A 15,094-nucleotide genomic window follows, 5' to 3' on the forward strand; every position below is an offset into this window, starting at 1 on the left:
CTGCTTGTAATTATGAGAAGCATTTTCTTTTTTCTATGCAATATGTATTATGTATACATATTTGTGTACATATTTTATTAGTTAAAGTAAAAGGAAATGGTATTTATTTTAGTATTTTTTATGGCCACTGAACAATAAGCCTACGGAGTTTCATTTTATATTTCTTCCATTTCCAAATAATCACACCAACAGTTGTCACTTTTCTCACCAAGCTTCTTGCTGATGGTCTTGTGGCCCATTTCAGCCTTGTGCAGGTCTACAATATTGTCCCTATCATCCTTTGACAGCTCTTTGGTCTTGCCCATGGTGGTGGAGAGGTTGGAATGGATGAAATTGATTCTGTGGACAGGTGTGCTTTATACACATAATGAGCTGAGATCAGGAGTATCTGTAATTGATTGACTGATTGATTGTAATCTGTGTGCCACATGGGCACACAGCTAGTCTGTGGGAGCCAGAATTTGAGCCAAGTTGTAGGTTATCAAATACTTATTTCACTCAATGACATGCAAATGAATTTTATAACTTTTATGTAATTTGTTTTTTCTAGATTCTTGGTTGATATTCTGTCTCTCTCCATTAACATGAAACTGCTGTACAAATTAGAAATTGTACATTTTTTTGTAAGTGAGCAAACTTACAAATTCAGCAGGGGATCAAATAATGATTCCCCCACTGTATTCTTAACCATCTAGATCACTTAGGATCTCATCATTATCCCTAATCGCCAGTCATCTTATTAAAGAGGCTCAAAGGCACCAACATTTTTGGAAAGGTAGATGGAAAAATCAGTCTGTCACCCCAGGTTCTCACCTAAGTCTACAGATGCACAGTGGAGGCTATACTGACTAGAGTCATCACAATCTAGTATGACACATCTACTATATGCTACACCTGTGGCTGGAAGAAAGACCCTATAACAGGTGGTTAAAATAGTTCAGTTCATTACTGGAGCAAAGCCAACATTCACACATATTTTAAGAGATGCCTCAAGAAAGCACTTTCTGTCATTTTAGACACACCCAAGCAACAAACCGTTTGTCCTCGTAACATACAGAAAATTTTATCTTAGCATTGAATGTTGTAACCACAGATGTTCACCAACAGACTACTTCAATTCTCTTACTTTCCACCTCAATATTTTTTAAACAATAGAAGTATTTTAAAAATCATGGAGATGGGAAGATGTGCCAATTTTAATGTCTGCAAAGTAAAACATTTACTGATATTAGATATATTTAGATACTAGACATAAGTATTTATCATCTTGAGGAAGAGAAGTTTTGTGATGGAGGTGGTGAAAAACCTATTAACAGAAATAGCAGCAGATGACAAGAGAATAGGTGGCCACACACTTAATGATGTCCACGCCATTCAAAGTGTATAAATGAGTGTGGGCAGTAACTGACTAACTTTGGTAAAATTACAGAATCAAACCAGTTTTTGCTTATGTGTTGCACAAAGATTTGCAGATTAAATTTATTAGCATTCAACAAGTCAATATTGGTGAAACTTGTGTTTCATAATGTTTATAATGTATGAAAACTGCATTATAAAATAATATTTCCTCTTTGACTTTTAAAATTTAACACAAAAGAAAAACAAAATCACTGAAAAAATTTTAGTGTAATATTAACAGAAATATGTATTTATGACTAAGTGTCAGACAGTAATATATCACTAGTTATGTTACAGCTCTAATCACATCTTAAAGGCTGCATGACATGGGACAATTTGATGAAACACTCAAAATAAGTGTCATAATCTAGACAGGAAGATTCATAACTCAAATAAATGCCTAAACTGCCAAAAGCATTCTAAATTTTTAACTTTACTGAGTCAATGCCTTAAATAATGTGAAATTTGTCTATTTCACTGACAAATTATATTGAGGGATAAGTTTGGCAGTTTTTAAATTAGCCATTTAACACAACATTGCCTTTCCAGAGCAAACAAGCATATGTAATAATTCAGAAAAAAACAAGTTAATTCAAAAATACTAAACTTTATGTACTGCTGTTCTAAACACTGTGTACAATTAGAATTTATAAATGCACTAGCCATGGTACCTGTTATAGGTAGAATAGAATAATTCAAAAATATTTCTGATACCTTGCTCTACATATACCTTTAGTGCATCTCCTCTGTATTCATGTGTGTGTGTGAATTTCTGTTCACCAGGACTCCATCTCTTGAGCATGTTCCTGTAAAGCTGACATCTTATGCTCTTTCATTATTTGTGAGGCACCTTCCTCACCTCCTGTCTGGTTTTATACCTTCTATCTTTGAAGGTGATGCACTCAGCATGCCTCATATGCCTTTACACCTCCATGTGCATGTCACACTCGCACTTCCTCTTTTGTTGGAAGCCACCAAAGCCAAACTGACCAATCACACCAAAGCCAAACTGACCAATCTGATTGCTCCAGGAGACTGGACACAGACCTTAGCATTTTATTATATAATAGATAAATATTTGGTGTGTAAAATAAACATGTTATTATTTGTTACAATTTTTTGCTTAATGTATGCGGTTATAAGCATTTCATGATAGCAAACTTGGAAAAAATTCCATCTTGTAGGCACCAGCCATTACAAAGAATTAAGAGGAAATAACATTGTTTGCTAAATTGAATAATATCTGTAATATAAATGGAAAGGACTACAACAATGTGTGCTATTTTCCTACTTTCCCTTGAATCTCTCTGTATAGCTAATGGCCATGGAGAATGTTTTTTATATCCTTCTTTCCATTAACCCTCAAAAATTTAAAACTAGTCTGCAAACTAACTGCAATGTACAGCAGACAGGAATGAAGAGAAGCTCCTTGTGAAAAACAAATGGTGCTGCTGTAGAAACAGAATGCATTAGTCTAAAATACATATGTATTTTTAGATATTTTTGGCAATCAATAAAATATACGTCTAGACAGACAGCATGTGTTCGGTCGAAAGACAGTCATCAAAGTAACATTGCTGTCATAAAGCTGCCTGCCATGATACAGGTATGCTGCCGACTGTGTAGTGGTGCGGCAGTCACTTGATGTCAGGATGCAGCTCATTGTGTGTAAAAATTGAACACCCTCCAGCAGTGTAAACTCAGACTCCTGGACTTTTATACACGGTAGAGAGTAACATTATTGCAGAGCATGAGTATAAACAGAAAAAAATTGTTTCTGACCAATACTAGACTCTTTTCTGTTCTCATCAAAGTAACAGACAACTGTTTTTATTATTTCATACCATTTTTGAAGCTTTAAACAGTCTAGCTAACCAGCTGAAATATAAATACTGATTGGAGATGAACAATATCTTTTTTCACTAACCAAAAACAATTAAATTTACATTCTTACATCCAGCAAGGTCCACTTTGGAAAGATGGTTTCCCATATGTGCTGATAGAATTATGTACCACTGGACCAGAATTTTATGTTATATTTATTTATAGTTTATTTTATAACTGTAATGCACCTTTAAAATTCTACAAAACAAAATTGAATGGCAACTTTAAGTTCAAAAAACATGAAAATGATCTAATTAAAAAAAAAAAAATCACAATATCAGGTCAAGTGTATAGAACTGTGCTCAGACTTGCTATTAAAGAAAATTCACAGAAAATGCTGCTAGTAACCAAGAGCAGATCTACTGTACTATGAAACTAATTAAGCTTAAGCCTCAGGGCCCCAGAAATGCTTTTAGTCCACATTGCTTAAGATTTCTGGGTGTCTACTTCATAAGAAGGGTTTTATTAACAACTCCATATAGATGTTACAGTTTTTTAAAACATTTGCGGTGATCTGTTGTGGAACAGCACTATTCAAGAAAATAACAATAGTCACCCAGACCTCGCAGCTGGTTGTGAAGGGGCCCATATAACAGTTCAAGCTTCAGGGCCCCGAAAATTTAAGTCCATTACTGCTAGAAACTACCTGATTGCTTTGCTACTAGAACTCATCCCACTCATTAGCTGCCACTGACATTGTGAGTTCTTAATAGGGATGAGTTTTTTAATTCCAAAATTGTAACAAGACAATAACATTTCATTATGTCTATGAGCATGGGAAAGATACTATATAAATAAAATGTATTAATATTATTAATGTGTATTTTAAAAACTGTTTCCACACAAAGCACTTCATATAATAAACTAGACAAAATTATAAGGCTATGGAGAAATTGATTAGGTAGGCACACAATTACAAAAACAAAATGCACATGCAGTAGTCATGAATGTCGTTATATAAATAACAGAATTCATTTCAAAATGCATAACAATAAATCACAGAAATGTGTATGGAATTTGCTGTGCTACCCATGCTATGAGTTACATCACTGTTCATAACAAAATAATTATAAAATTTTGTTCAAATAATATGCATCAAAAAATTCTACAGAAGGTTGAAGAGAAGTACATTAACAGTCTCTTTAATGGCACCTTACAGAAAAATCAAACATTACATACTATATGACCTCTCTCCTTGCGGAATTTCAACAGTCTGTACATGTCTGCTTGGATTTTTCTCTGGGTACCCACATACACAACACATAAGCTGTGAATTAAATGAGAAATGTTTATGATCATTAGCTACTGTAGCACTACTGCCTTTGTATCCAAAGAGACCTATGTTTAAATGACCATTTGCTTACTGTCCAAATGAAGTTTGAATACATTATTCCCATTTTTGTGGGTTTTCCCTTGGTAATTACAAATTTACTTACAATATAAAGTAGGGGTGCACAATTATGACAAAATAAGTAATTGATGATTATTACCTTTTGTATTACAATTGCAATTAACAGCACTGTGAAATATTCACTTTACCTGACCAACAGTGTACTCTCTATTGTATATACACTCAGCAAAAAAAGAAACGTCCCTTTTTCAGGACTGTGTATTTCAACAATAATGTTTTAAAAATCCAAATAACTTTCCAGATCTTCATTGTAAAGGGTTTAAACAATGTTTTCCATGCATGTTCAATTAACCATAATCAATTAATTAACATGCACCTGTGGAATGGTCGTTAAGACCTTAACAGCTTACAGAAAGTAGGCATTTAAGGTCACAGTTCTAAAAACGCAGGACACTAAAGAGACTTGTCTACCGACTGTGAAAAACACCCAAAGAAAGATGCCCAGGGTCCCTGCTCATCTGCGTGAACGTGCATTAGGCATGCTGCAGGGAGGCATGAGGACTGCTGATGTGGCTAGGGCAATAAATTGCCATGTCCGCACTGTGAGACGCCTAAGACAGCGCTACAGGGAGACAGGAAGGACAGCTGATCATCCTCACAGTGGAAGAGCCCGGATCTCAATCCCATTGAGCACGTCTGGGACCTGTTGGATCGCAGGGTGAGTGCTAGGGCCATTCCCCCCAAAAATGTCCAGGAACTTGCAGGTGCCTTGGTGGAAGAGTGGGGTAACATCTCACAGCAAGAACTGACAAATCTGGTCCAGTCCATGAGGAGGAGATGCACTGCAGTACTTCAAGCAGCTGGTGGCCACACCACATACTGACTGGTACTTTTGATTTTGAGCCTCCCTTCATTCAGGGACACATTGTGAAACATTTTTAGTTTATGTCTTATGGTGTTGACTCTTTTAGTGTTCATACAAATATTTACACATTAAGTTTACTGAAAGTAAAAACAGTTGAAAGTCAGAGGACGTTTCTTTTTTTGCTGAGTATACATACAGTACAGCAGAATCTTTATTTTGTAGGTAACAACTTAAAATGTGCTAATGCGAAACTGTTAAACGGTGGATTACTTGAAAAGTGAAAAATATAGTGCCTAACGTTTATTTTTTTTATTTTTGCAATAAAGATACAGCACACTTATTAAAAAATTGTGCCACCATTTTTGTAACACAGTAAATCATATACAAAAAAAATAAATAAATAAAAATGAAGTTAAAAAATAAAAGTAAAGGTTGAGTAGGAAAAACTATTTTTTTCAAAATAAGTGTTACTTGTGAAAAAGAAATCAGCACCACTCAAAGATGTAAAATGTGCAACAATATTAAACATGGGAATATTAAATTGAGGTTATGTTGTATTAAGAAAACAAAAGTTACATATGTATGTAAAAAGTAAAGAACATAAATTTTTAATAGCATTAATGCAAGATTAAGAACATAATATAAGAATATAAAAACAAATTGATAGTTCTATTATACAGATATGTAAGCTATGGCTTGAATAAGGCTGTACTCAGCAGTACCAGCACCTCTTTTTTGCGGTTGCGTACTGGCAGTGTTGGTGGGCATATCAGCTTACATTATACGTATCACCCCCTTTCTCATCTTGCCCATCGCTGAAATACTACTTTATCACGGCACTCAAAATTTCAAGCCCCCTAACACTGAATATTAATTTATCGCAGTGCTTATAACTTCAAGGGAGTCACCTCCCCCACTCCAGTTGTTGGTCAAACCTTAGTGTATTGTGGTGCATGAAATTCCCACTTTTAAGTCGTAAAAATAGAGTACTGGCTTTACATATATCTACTTCAGGCATTGATGTAAACACATTAAAATGTATTACTATATAGCATTATTATGGAGCAAGCTCAAGAAGTATTTAGACGGTTAACACTCATTTACTTGCTGCTGCTAAAGCTCTGGCGTCCAGAGTCATTTCTTGAGCAGTTGTGTCCCCTTTTTTAAGGAAAGTATTGTAAGGAAAAGCATAACCATTTAAAGAAAGTAGCACTGCAATAATCTGCTTTTCAGCATAATTTCTTCATCAATATAATGAAATATCATGCTTCTGTTGTGTAGCACAAAGTGACACTTGTTTTATATCTACGTCAACTGGAATAAAGTAGAGGGAACAAAACGTCAGAAAAAGAATTGCGGGAGTTGATGATGTACCAGTTGTCCTGGGTGTTGATCATTTTTTAAAGCCTTTACTGGGCACACATTTAATAGAAGCCTTAACTTTGATAAACAAAGTCTGGTGGCTTCTTTTATCTGAATTTGTTTTTGATAGCATACTGGACAGACCTGTGTTATAGTGTAAAGTTATTTATTGGTTATCTGTGTCGCTAACCTAAAGTTACTGGGACTTGTGCTAGCTTATCTTTAATTCACTCTCATAATGAACTATGTAGTTGAATTTTAGACACTTGTATAAAAGTTTGCCTGCAGTGGTGCAATAGTTTGAACAGTATGCTTTCTGATCAACAGAGTTGCTATTGAAAACAAAATAGTTCCAAATTATGGACGATTCTCTTTTACTTCGGCATTAAAACATTAAAAAGTTTCAGATCACTATTGTCACTTTTTTGGAGGCTGCAGCAAACACAAAGAAATGTACACTTTTTAAAAGATATTGTTAGGGATGAGATTCCTAAAATGCATTCAGCACCATCACCTGTAATTATTCATACAATGTCAGCGTCTCCAATTCACAAACACACTCACGCTTAGAGAATGTGTCTATGCTTGATTAGAACACTTATCTGTTGTTAGTGCAACTTGTAACTGGGACAATTTGATTCCTGACAGATCAGGAGTTCTAAATGGAATGCAATAATTGCCACTTTGACAATTAGTTTGTTGCGGCAGCTAAAACTGTAATCACAATTAATATACAATTAACTGTGCAGCCCTATTGTCTTGTTGGTATTGTTTTCCCCATTTTCACATATGGATGCAAAAGCTGGACCTTAAAGAAGGCTGACCAAAGCACAATTGATGCATTTGAGCTGTGGTGCTAGAAAAAAACTGTTACAGATACTATGGATAGCAAGGGTCTTCAATAAAGTTTTGGAATGCATCAAGCCAAAATGTTGCTTTGAGACATAATTGCCAGAGAAAGCAATGATGTTCGGGATGGTCAGTAGAACTAGTAGATGAGGCCATCAAAAAAGACTTTGGCTTGATAACATAAAAATGGATACTGGCCTAAGCATGGAACATCATAGACTGGGAAGCGCAACAAGAAATTGTCCAGAGAACTGTGAAGAGTCAAGTGAGACTAAATGGATAACAACACAACAACATTGTCTTGTTTATGATGTATGACAGTGCTGGTTGATGGTTTTTATAAATTATAAAAATAGACTGGACATTTTAATTCTATAATCAAATCAGCTACTATTAATGTTAAAGTGCAATTCTATACACATTCTTTCTTGTTTTTAATTTTTCAAAGTCACATATCAAAGAGAGTGCTACTTAAAGCTTACCAAGGCACATTTGGCACGTATGCATGCCTTTTCTTTCCAAGTCATGGCTCTTTACTCACCCTTAAGGATATAAACAGTACTGCGGTACCAAAAGATGTAGCACAATGACACAGCATGGCATGTGAGGCAAAAAATTGCAGAATGTTGTAAATTATCAACTGGACTTTATTGCAAGATAACACTGAATTTATTTTATACGTACATGCAATTTAAGTCGTTTGCTCAGTATCATGGTTAACACACAGATTGAATTTTACTGAACTGTAACCTGCAACCTCATTATTTCAAGCTCATTATTTTAAAAAGGAACACAGATCACTTAAAATGTTATTTGTTATGAACTTCCATCTCCTAAGAAGTGCTGGTTAGGCAACACAAGCTGCAGACAGAAACACTGAGAAAATCGTATCTCACTTATAAGTCTTTCCTCCTGTAACTATCAATAAAATTAATCACATATAAAAAGGCATAGCATTTTATAAAATTCATCAGCCAAAGGCATTCATATAAGATATCATTGTATCATACTAAACAGCTTCACTTTTCCAAAATTTCCAAATATTCCAATATTTGCAGTGTGAATGCTTTCATTTTTTTAAACCAGTGTAAAATTTAAGACTTAAGCAGAAAATGAAAGCGAAAAATTAGGCTGAGCGTCTTATCTTCCTTTTATAATGCTCAGCACATTGTTTTTTTTTTTTATTTGGAATAAATCAAAGAATGCATTAGCTGAAATCTGTAATATCCTTTAAAAGTCTTTTAAGAATTGCAAAACCAATTACATTCCTATGTCTATAAAAGAAAAAAAGAAAAACAATTACAAAAAAAAAAAGCTGAAATTAAAAATAACAGTCAAAAAAGAACAAAAAATCACAATGAAATCTAAGCCTAGGTTTTTATATTGTAAATTTCCTTTTAAGAACCAAGGCAAAGAGGTTCTGATTGCTTAGCATACTGAAACAACTGCTACTAACATGTAAACAAAGCCAAAATAATCATATTTTTAAATGCATTTTCTGCACCTCAAGTTGAAGTAACTAAGCAACCGTAACTGTCAAGGACATATGCCTTCAACTTGATTTTATGTCACAAAATTGCATGTTAAAAAAATCTGATTTACATTTTATTGCTCTATTTTTAAATACTATAATACATCACATATCTTCAGAATGTAATTTAAACAGCATGCATTTTAATACTTGTATTTGAATTTCAGCACCTGAAAAACAGTAATGAAATACTGGATGCTCAAAAATGATGCTACTTCCAAACAAACATAAAAAAGAAATTTATATTGAATTTAGTGAATGAAAAAGGTTAATAATTGAATTGGAATGATAGAAATCTGGTCATGTTGTTCCATGGTCAGTACAGCCAGAATACTTTGGATGGAGTGCTGAATTTTGATTGCTTGAATTGCTGTTATAAGGATCAGAGATCTAAATGTGCATGTCAACAAACGTATTCTGTGTACCAACATATATATGCACTTAACTCTGCACAAGTGTTTGTAAAAACACATTCAAGATAATGTAACTGTTGTTCTAGAACTTGGCAAGTAAGTAGCAGCTAACGTTTTCACAAAAACATGACTATCAACATCGAGACTTTTTTCCAGGCACCAAAAAACAGTAATAACCAAGATGATTTTCCACTGACTTCAGTTTCACAAACTAAGTACATAGATTTACAGTAAGCATCCTCTCTCTTTTTTGGAATTATTACTTGTTCTGTAAAACAAAATATAGTACGTAAGGTGATATAGTGGCAGGCACTGTATATTCTTTAAGTAACACTCTTCATCACTGAATTAGATATGGTCTGAAAGTAATTATGTGACTGTAACTTTAACTATGCTCTCAACTCAGTCAAGCTTTGCCAATCCTCAATGCCGAGCTCAAGTCTGCATTAGACTCTCAACAAAAACCCACACAAAATAAACTCACTGGACAAATTCTTAAAAACACTAATTGTATAAGGCCACCTTTTGCTCTCAAAACAGCTTTGCTTCTTTACGGCATGAAGGCCACTGAAGAACAATTCATGAAATCACGTTCATGAAGAACGTGTTCATGAAATCAGTTTTGAGACAGATTTTGGTTTGTGGCATGGTGCATTATAATTCTTGAAGTAACCATTAGAAGACGGGTAAATTGTATCCATGAAGTGTTGTATATGGTCACCAACAACACTCAAATAGGCAGTGGTGATGATTGATTAAAACTAATGGGCCCAAAGTGTGCCAAGAAAACATTCATCATACCATTACACCACCATCCCGGACTGTTGACACAAGACAGGTTGGTTGTATGAATTCAAGCTGTTGGTACCAAATTCTGACCCTATCATCTATGTGCTTCAGCAGAAATCGAGATTCATCAGACTAGGCCACATTTTTTCAGTCTTTAACTGACCAGTTAAAGCCTGTGCTCAATGGAACTTGATGCAGTCTTCTGCGTTCCCAGCCCCTCTGTCGTGAGGTTCAATGTGTTGTGGATTCTAAGATGCTTTTGTACTCACCACAGATGTACAGAGTGGTTATCTGGGATACAGTAGCCTTTCTGTCAGCTCAAACCAGTCTGGATTGGCACCAACAATAATGCCATGGTCTAAATTATGGAGATCACATTTTTTCCCCATTCTAGTGTTTGATGTGAACATTTACTGATGTTCCTGACTTATATCTGCAAGATGGTATCCATTGTGCTGCTGATAACCATGAATGAATGATTAGATACTTGCATGGCTAAGCAAGTGTAGAGTGGTTTGATAGAGTGGTTGCTTCTCTTTTTCTTTTATATGAACAGGTGGAGAGAGCTGCAATACTGTTTGTTAATGTAAAACATTCAACTACATGCATGTTTAATCAGTATTATATGCATCTCTTGTGGCGGATGGCCGGAGTCCTTATACCGGCCAGGACGCCCAAAGTATGGAAGGACTGTGGGAGTTTTTTCAGGACAGTTTCTCCCCCAGGCCGACAGAGGGCAGCCCCCTTGGTTTCCAGTGCCACAGGTCATGAGCATGGAAGGTCAACCGTACTGGGGCCCGTGACCACCGCCACGGGTCGCATGGACTTTACAGGGCCCTATTTGGCAGCACTTCCACCACACCCGGAAGTGCTGCCAGAAGAAGCTCTTTGTGCACCTGGAGTCCTTCCAGGTGCCTTATAAAGGGAGCCAGTAACCACCACTCAATGGCCAGAGTTGGGAGGAAGAGAACAAAGCCTGAGGAGGAGTGGAGGTGGAGGGACTGGCCTGTGTTGTGTTTTGTGCACTGAACTGTAGAAATAAACTGTGTGCTGGGTGCTAAACCTGTCTCCTGCCTGTCTGTGTCGGTGTTGGTTTCACACTCTTTATTTATATTCTGTTAATGTTTAGTTTGCTTACTCCTTCTAGATTCTTACCAGACATTTTTTTTATTAATTTCAATTTATTCATAATTAACTTTAATCTGTAAACCTGTATTATTGTTCAAGAAAAGATTGTAGAGTAACAACTGACATCTCCTCTTAGTTCTAGAGCTACACATGACAGAAGAAAATCACACAAAGAAATTAGGTCCAGGCAGTCCATTCTTAGGCGAATCCAAGGAGGACTGATAAGGGGTCAGTTACTCTGAAGTCCATCCATAGACATTTTTGCTAGTGCAAGAAGTAATCCCATTGGCCTCAGCATTTAAACCCAGGCTCAAGACTTGCTACTTTAGTCTAACATATAATGATTTTACTATTCATGTTTTTTAGTTACTTGCCCAAGAATAAATTATTAAGTTATTATTAATTTTTACTGACACCTTTCCATTTTACTTCTCTTCTTGTTAGTGATTTATGTTCTCTCGCGCACCATTGGGATTTTTATTTTCTCTTCTTGTATGTTAACTGGTAATATGTCACTTCTTATGTAATAAATGTATGGATTTGTACCTTACTGTTACCAATATAACTGTAAAAACATGGAAGCACCCTGAACATGTGTTCAGTAAAGAGCTCAATAAGACAGTCAGTGTTGTGTTGTATTTTGAGAAAACAAACAGAAGTGGTAAGTCCAAGAAATGCCCCCAACAAGAACTCTTAAATCTAAAAAACTTAACATTACTCATGAAGGCCACTGCGGAAACAGCAGAGTCACCCTTTCCAGTCATTTCCTAATGGGGGTTCTGTACAAGGGGAAGTGAATTGTGAGAACAATTATGTTATTCAAGCAAATTGAGTGTAATTTCTGAAACTTTAACAACTCTTGATTGCTTTGAGTGCACATCATATGCAATACACAGACATGCCATATTTTTTGAAGTATTCAATGCTTTATACTGTACTTAGCTAGGAAGCTGCAAAATAGATGACAAACCTCACAAGGCTCTGAAAATCATATGCATCAAACACAAGAATAGTGCTTGTTCTAGATCTTATTGGTCTAAATTGTAACAGTCTCCTTTCATTATTTATAAAATCTTGCATATTTAGGAACCAAATTACACAAAGCTTCAAAAGTATCATTAATGAAAACTGCAGTAAATATGAACAACATACCATAATTTTTATCATATCAAAGTTTTTAAACCTTTTTTGAGAATACGGCATGATATATAAAAAGTGCTTTTTTTAAGAGGCTAGATGAAGTTGCATCATCTTTTATATCTCTGTAATAAAAACCACTAGCAAATAAAGAAATATCTACTGCTTAGATCATGTCAAAAGAAAAAAGCTATGTCCTTACGAGACCCACAGCTATTTTACTAGGTAACAAAGATAGCACACAAACTGTATATATCTGAACTGGCAGCTATACAGATTACTATGAAAATGGAATCTGCCATCTTTCTTTCCATGCTCGAATTATGAGCTGCTACAGTATCTATAAGCCTTCAAAGCTATAGTAATGATGAGTAAGGCATTTTATCCTGTTAATTAGGATAAAATACCTTAAGTGTAAAATAAACAGAAAATCAAGCATGCCACATTTAACTGATGAAGTGATCATTCCTACATCTTAAGGATTTGCTTAAAACCAAATTTTAACTGTTTTTCAAAAATATGCCAATCATTTTCTACACTGAAAAAGTATGCTCCTATAATTACCATTTAGAAATGGTTTTATTTACCTCTTTATAACGAAGATGAGAAGTTTTACTGAAATACTGTAAGATAATTAAAAACTGAACAGAATAAAAAGTATGTGAGGGGGAAAAGACCTTGCCATGTAAAAACTTCATTTAAAAAGATAAGGATGCTGATCAAAATCTCAATATGGTTTTCAAAATCAATTTACACATGATATACAGTATTTTGTTGAAGCTTTTAATTTAGTTGTTTAAAAAGCAGTTTTTGTCCACATAAGCATAGCTATTTTAATGTCTGACAAATATAAAATTATATACATACACACACATTATATATTTCTATATACAGTCATATGAAAAAGTTTTGGAACCCTTCTTAATTCTTTGGATTTTTGTTTATCATTGGCTGAGTTTTCAAAGTAGCAACTTCCATTTAATATCTGACATGCTTTATGGAAACAGTAGGATTTCAGCAGTGACATTAAGTTTATTGGATTAACAGAAAATATGCAATATGCATCATAACAAAATTAGACAGGCACATAAATTTGGGCACCCGAACAGAGATATGACATCAATATTTAGCTGAGCCTCCTTTTGCAAATATAAACAGCCCCTAGACGCCTCCTATAGCCTTTGATGAGTTTCTGGATTCTGGACACAAAATCTCTCCAGTTCAGTTCAATTTGATGGCTGCCGAGCATGGACAGCTTGCTTCAAATCATCCCATAGATTTTCAATGATATTCAAGTCAGGGGACTGTGACGGCCATTCCAGAACATTATACTTCTCCCTCTGCATGAATGCCTTTGTAGATTTCGAACTGTGTTTTGGGTCATTGTCTTGTTGGAATATCCAATCCCTGCGTAACTTCAACTTTTGTGACTGATGCTGAACATTACCCTGAAGAATTTGTTGATATTAGGTTGAACTCATCCAACCCTCGACTTTAACAAGGGCCCCAGTTCCTGAACTAGCCACACAGCCCCACAGCATGATGGATCCTCCACCAAATTTGACAGCAGGTAGCAGGTGTTTTTCTTGGAATGTGGTGTTCTTCTTCCGCCATGCAAAACGCTTTTTGTTATGACCAAATAACTCAATTTCTGTCTCATCAGTCCAAAGCACTTTGTTCCAAAATGCATCTGGCTTGTCTAAATGAGCATTTGCATACAACAAGCTACTCTGTTTGTGGCGTGAGTGCAGAAAGGGCTTCTTTCTCATTACCCTGCCATACAGATGTTCTTTGTGTAAATTGTGCTGAATTGTAGAATGATGTACAGATACACCATCTGCAGCACGATGTTCTTGCAGGTCTTTGGTGATCTGTAGGATGTCTGTAACTATTCTCACAATCCTGCGCATATGCTACTCCTGTATTTTTCTTGGCCTGCCAGACCAGTGCCTGTGGCCTTCCATTTCCTGATTCCATTCCTTACAGTTGAAACTGACATATTAAACCTCTGAGATAGCTATTTGTAGCCTTCCCCTAAACCAGGATACTGAACAATCTTTGTTTTCAGATCTTTGGAGAGTTGCTTTGAGGATCCCGTGCTGTCTGTCACTCTTCAGAGGAGAGTCAAAGGAAGCACAACTTGCAATTGACCTCCTTAAATACCTTTTCTCATGATTGGACACACCTGTCTATGAAGTTCAAGGCTTAACAAGCTCATCCAACCAATTTGGTGTTGCAAGTAATCAGTATTGAGCAGTTACATGCATTCAAATCAGCAAAGTAACAATGGGACCCAAATTTTTGCACAGCCAGTTTTTCACATTTGATTTCATTTCATACAACTAAATACTGCTTCACTAAAAATCTTTGTTCAGAAAACACCCCAA

At 35.5% G+C, this 15,094-nt stretch overlaps 1 protein-coding gene across 4 annotated transcripts in view; it reads right to left on the reverse strand.

The window, feature by feature from the left end:
- tdp1 (tyrosyl-DNA phosphodiesterase 1) overlaps positions 1–15,094 on the reverse strand; it is a 96,791-nt gene that overhangs the window by 30,096 nt on the left and 51,601 nt on the right. The window contains exon 14 of one of the 4 annotated variants that reach the window (XR_005631265.1): positions 4,462–4,549. The exons of the other annotated variants lie outside the window; for them this stretch is intronic. The gene's annotated coding sequence lies outside the window, so the exon portion shown is untranslated. The remainder of the gene's footprint in view (positions 1–4,461; positions 4,550–15,094) is intronic. 4 annotated transcript variants of the gene reach the window in all.

The sequence above is a fragment of the Polypterus senegalus genome, chromosome 18 (assembly GCF_016835505.1).
Source record: "Polypterus senegalus isolate Bchr_013 chromosome 18, ASM1683550v1, whole genome shotgun sequence".
Lineage (NCBI taxonomy): Eukaryota > Metazoa > Chordata > Cladistia > Polypteriformes > Polypteridae > Polypterus > Polypterus senegalus.